A 6,155-nucleotide genomic window follows, 5' to 3' on the forward strand; every position below is an offset into this window, starting at 1 on the left:
TCAATAGCCCGTTAATTTTCACTAACTGAACACACTCAAATCACCAGTGCCCGGATCAGGAAGCAGCACACTGGGCCCCCAGACGCCCCAGTGCCTCCGCAAACACTGTGGCCCACAGCTGCCCACTGCCCCCAGCCCAGCAGACGTGATCGTGCTGGGCTGCTTGTCATCACTAGGGTCACCAGACACCTGCTCTTCTGTGCCTCTCACTCACACTGTGTGAGAGGCACCCAGATCATGTGCAGTGGGTGGGAGGTGGCTCACCTCCCACAGAGAGAATATGCTGCGGTTTCTAAAACCCACTCTGCTACTGACAAGCTGCAGGTGGTTTCTGGATTCTGGATGTCTGATTTGAGGGAGATAGAGAAGGCCCCCTTCCCTCCATCTGCGCCATCTAAAATGCTTCCCTAGAGGCACGCTGCCTGCCCTCCCTAGCCAGGGCTATCTCCCCACAGAGGGGCCAGCTCCCATCAGCTCCCTGACCCCTGCCTGCTGGGGGCTCTCCTCCCAGCGGGAGGCAGATGGGAGGTGCCTGGTGCAGGTTTTAGCTCTGTCGTTTCATGTGAGACCTGCTTTGCTTCTTGTCACATCTGAGCCACAATGTCTTTAAAGTTTCCCAAGGTCCTGCTCACACACCTCCCCTCATGCCACTCACCAGCAGCCTGAAGACCTCACCGAGTCACAGGAGCTTGGGATAGAAGAGATGGAGTTGCCCTCAAGGAGCTCGTAGTTGGTTAGAAACATCGAAACCGAGTTGGAGCGCTGTAACACAAGCACCTATCACTTGCCCAGCCCTGGGAGACAATGAGGGTGGAGGAGGCTCTCTCAGGGGAGAGCAGGAGGGGCTTGGCAGGGAGAGGCTTGGTGACTTGCAGGGGCTTTAACGGATCAAGTGGTTGGTGACCAAGGACAGAGTGAACCTAGAATCCTGTCCCATTGGGGGGAGAGTCAACATTGGCATAAACGAAACCAAAGTGCCATCTTTGAAGCAGAAACAGGGATGGAATCGGGACACTCCACTAAATTCTTTTCATTCAAATGTACAGCCAGCTTCCAACACCCAACAAGGGCCCTGCTGGGTGCAGGACTGCAAGGCAGGCAGCAGAGCTGGAGGCCGGGCCTCAGTCCCCAGAGGAGCCCCTGTGTCCTGCTGCTCCTCAGCCTCCATGCTCAGCACTCAGCGGAGACCCTGCCCTGCTCGCCTGCCGTTTTCTCTCCTTCCTGGGAGCTGCTCACCTGCCCTGTGACCTGTCCTCACTGCAGTAGGAAGGCTGACACAGATGGAAGAGTTTTCTAGTAGAACCCCACCCCACCCCCCTCCCCCGCCCAGGTCCTGGTAGAGGAGCCAATGACTTGGCTTCCTATGAACGTCAGTGACTCAGAGCCCAGGGAGCTCCAGAGGGTGTCCCAGGAGACGTGTATAGGATCCTCACCAGAGCAGAGCTCCGCAGGCTTCTCGCTGTGGTGGTTGCTGGTGACCACGTGTTTCTCCCATACTTTCTGTAAAAGTACCTAGCTTTAAAAATTGGGTATGATTTAGAATTGAATATACAATGAGTTCCCACCCTCCTCCAGGGCCTTGGGCTTCCCCTTAGGGGTCCCTGCCTGTGGGAGGTTTCTCAGTGTGTCCCTCACGTGTGAACACAGCCGCATATGTGCAGTCCTGGTATGTCCATGGTCTGCCACCTAGAAATATGTCTGGAAGATCATTTCCTATCAGAAACACCTGGTTCCCGAGTGTGCACTCAAAGCTGCAGGGGCAATAGCACTCAGCCACACCCTGGGCACCCTTCCGTGGGGGCTGGGGTGGGAGGGTGTCAGTTTTCCTATTGAGATTTTGGTGGTTTTCTTACAGAAATATAGTACATACATATAAAGCCTCTGTGTGAGTGTGTGTATGTGTGTATGAGTGCATGTGTGTGAATGTGTGTGGTGTGCATGTGTGAGAGTGTGTGTGAATGTGTGTGCTGGTGTGTTGTGAGTGTGTGAATGTGTGTCCTTGTGTGAGTGTGTGTGACTGAATGTGTGTGTGCTTGTGTGAGTGAATATCATGTTTCCCCCAAAATAAGAGTTACCCAAAAAATAAGCCCTAGCAGGATTTCTATGCATTTGTTAAATATAAGCCCTACCCCAATAATAAGACCCCCACATTTCAGCGAAAAGCAGTAAAGACTGGAATACCTTTTATCTGCCACAGCTCCTTCCTCCGAGCCGCTCGCACTTGCGCGGGTGTGCGTGTGGTAACCCTGGTTGCAGGCATCCTATTGTGCACGTGTGAACAGCTAGGGGAAAGGAGTTCACGCATCACTAGCGCCGGCCCCACCAAGGTCATCTCCCCCTGTCACGTTTCAGAAGAAGATGACTTAACTATATGTGAATAAATGTAGATTGTTGTATTATACTTAATAAAAATAAGATATCCCCTGAAAATAAGCCCTAATGTGTCTTCTTGAGAAAAAATAAATATAAGACAGTGTCTTATTTTCAGGGAAACATGGTATGTGTCCTTGGGTGAGAGTGTGAATGTGAGAGTATGTGAATGTGTGTGCATGTGTGAATGTGTGTGTGTGTGAACGTGTGGGCTTCTGTGAGTGTAAGTGCATGTGTGTGAGTGCATGTGTGAATGCGTGGACTTGTGTGTGTGCCTGTGAATTCTTCTTTTCTCAGTTTGTCATTTAACATCATTTAGGATTTTGTTTGTTTGTTTCCAAGAAATTCGAATTTTTACCTAATTAAGTGTATTTCCCGTGTCTCATTAGTCTTCCGAATTTATGTTTTGCTTAGAAGGAGCTTTTCTTTCCCACTGTCATTTGAAAAAAAAAAAATGGTTCCATAATTCATTAGTGTTTTAAAGTATTACTTTGTACTTAACTTTTTCTGTTACATCTGGAATACACTGCAATTAACAGGGTGAGTTAGGGATCCAACTTAATTTTATACCAGATAGTTATCTAGCTGCCCAACTTCATGAAAGCCCCAAATCTTCCTGTTCTGTTGATTTTAAATGCCATCTTTTTTATAAACTGTGTCTTGATATCATTCAGTTCCATTTCTGTATTAGATTCCTTTCATTGACCTGTCTATTCATACAGCAAAACATAAGCTGTTTAAATTTCCAGAACTTGTAATGTTTCAGTGCCTCTGAATTTTATACATCCAAATCTCTTTATCTGAATTTTCCCGTACCCTTTGCCTTCTCTTTCCTTTTTCTTAATTACTTCCCTTAGGAACTTCCCATAAAGGCTCCACACCCATAGCTCAGTGATTATGGCGTCGGCCACATATACCTAGGCTGGTGGGTTCGAACTCAGCCCAGGCTTTCTAAAGAATAATGACAACTGCAGCAAAAAATAGCCGGCATTGTGGTGGGCACCTGTAGTCCCAGCTACTTGGGAGGCTGAGGTAAGAGAATTGCTTAAGCCCAAGAGATGGAGGTTGCTGTGAGCTGTGACGTTACAGCACTCTAACAAGGGCAACGTAGCGAGACTCTGTCTCTAAAAAAAAAAAAGAAAGAAAAAAGAACTTCCCATTTCCCATAAATAAGAATTAGCTCACCTAGTTGAAAACAAGCTAACTTTTAATTTTTACTTAAATGACCATAAGTACATAGATTAGCTTGAGAAGAATTTCAAGTTTTATTATACTCAGTTTTCAACCCCAGAACAGAGAATGCCTTTCCCTGTCATGATAATTTTGTCCTCTGTTTTGTGTTGTAAGATTTTGTCACAAGGAAGATGCACTTTGTTTATTCATTATGTTTTTAAAAACTTGTTTAATTGTTTTCATAAACGGAATATTTTTTTCATTAGGTTTTCTGACAGATCTCAGTTTTTATAGAGAAAAGTTACTGATTTTTGCAAATTAAATTTGTAACCAGGTGGCTGGTTGAGCAGCTCATTATTTCTGGTACTTGTGCAGTCAGTTTCTTTGTTCTTTCACACCTGGCACCTTCCATCTGCAAAACATGGCAGGTACTCTTCCTCCCCCAGATTTCTAGCTCTGCATTGCCCCCGGCTAAGGGTCCTGAAGAGCGTGGTAGGGACATGTTCCATACATGGCGTTAGTTGGCATCTTTCCTCTGTGCTTTTATGGGAATGTCCCCAGCATTCACAGCTGGCATGCATTTTAACTATGGATAGTTGTGTCACGTTGGGGAAGTAAGCATCTATTCCTATTCAAACGATTTTTAAAATCAGAAATATCAAAAATATTGAGTTTTATCCAACACCTGTTGACCGCTATGAAGATGCTCTTCCCTTTCTCCTTTGACTTAGTAGGTGTTGCTGTGGGAGTCCCCACACTTTCCTGGCCTTTGGGGGTACCCCATCCTCCAGCCTCTCTGGGTGTGAACTGCTAATGGCTCCTGAACCCACCTTCTAACAACTGCCCTCCCCTCATGGGGGCATGTGGGAGGTGGGAAAAACCCAAGTCCTGATGGCTGTAAAGGTCACAGAAAGCCAGTTCCCCGGCCCCCTGGTAAAACAGACAGTGGGGGCAACACCAGCTCCAGGGTCTCTGTGGGTGGGCCAAGGCAGACTGATGGGGAACCTCCCACTCACTGCCTCTCCCCTGGCTCCTGCTTCCCTGGAGGCTTCTCCTGGAGGCTTCACCTGCCTGGGGATCCCCATCTCAGGCTCTGGCTGCAGGGCCCCCCACTGAAGTCAGAGGTTTGGGGAATTATGTGAAGACAATCGATTTTCCACTGTGGCCATGTTCGCATTTCCAGGATAGAGCTCCCCTTAAGGTGGGTTATTGTTTCTCTGACGTGTTCCTGGGTCATATTTGCTACTATTTCACTTATAGTATTTCCATCAGTAATCATAGGGAAGAGTAGTTTATTGTTTTCTTTTTTTTGTTTTCTCAAGATGCATCTTTTTATTGACTTAGAACATTTATTTTGTTTTTTATTAAGTCATTTACACATAGATCATGAATACATTTTTGCATATGTGGGGTACAATGTGTTGATTTTTCATTCAATCTGATGTGTTTACATCAAACCAATCAACATAGCTTTCACCTCATTTACTTGATTATTGTGTTAAGACATTTATGTTCTACACTTGACAGATTTGACTTGTCCCCTTGCAATATGCTCCATAGATGTGGTCCTGCCATGTACACTCCGTCTATCAAACCTCTCCCTTCCCCTCCCTTCCCACTCCATTTTTCTCCTTCATCTTGGGCTATAGTTATGTTCTTAAGAACATATGTTCATAAGAAAGTGTGAATAAATGTAAGTTGGTTTCATGATTTAAAATGACACTATGGGCACAGTGGGTGCATGGTACCATGCCCCCTGGGTGAGGGGTTCTTTTACAATGGGAACTTTACTTTGGGAGTCAGAACAATGTAATCTAAAAATTTATATCCTCATATTAACTTGAAAGTAAAAAAATAAATAACTGAAATGACACCAGAATTATGTGTTACTTTAATTTGAAAGTTTTACAGAAATGATGTGGACCTTAGTGGAGAAGGTTCAGATCTTTAGTAACATTTGCAATTGTTCCATGTAACTTGTCTGTTAAGAAGTTTTATTTCTTGTAAGGTCAAAAGCACTTTTTTCTGTCCACAGAGAATGGTGGCCCATACTGTAATTCCAGTACTTTAGGACAGGCGTCCTCAAACTATGGCCCGCGGGCCACATGCAGCCTGTCTAAGATATTTATCCAGCCTGCCGGGTGTTTTTGCCGCAGCTGCCTGTCCTGCTTAACAGTCGACTCGTCCCGAGGCCCGCAGTCCAGCCCTCCAATGGTCTGAGGGACAGTGACCTGGCCCCCTGTTTAAAAAGTTTGAGGACCCCTGCTTTAGGAGGTCTGAATGGAAGGACCTCTTGAGCCAGGAGTTCAAGTCTGCATTGAGCCATGATCACACTATCCAGCCTGTCTTTATTAAGACCCTGTCTTTATTAAATCAAGTTTTATTTTTCAGAAAAGTGATCTTGTCTTAAAAAAATTTCAATACACTATCCATTTCTAGAGTAAATGGAGCGACGCAATGTGGCCTCCCAAAGCTGTTTTCTGTTCTGTTTCTATTGCTAGCTCTTCATTATCATTTCTACTTTCATTTCACCTTTTCTTCCTCTACTATAAAATAAAATTGTTGGAATTTTTAGTATTAACAAAAATAATCAATATAAAAAATAAGGAATA

The sequence above is a fragment of the Otolemur garnettii genome, unplaced genomic scaffold (genome assembly GCF_000181295.1).
Source record: "Otolemur garnettii isolate 467f Iridium unplaced genomic scaffold, OtoGar3 scaffold00136, whole genome shotgun sequence".
Classification (NCBI taxonomy): Eukaryota; Metazoa; Chordata; class Mammalia; order Primates; family Galagidae; genus Otolemur; species Otolemur garnettii.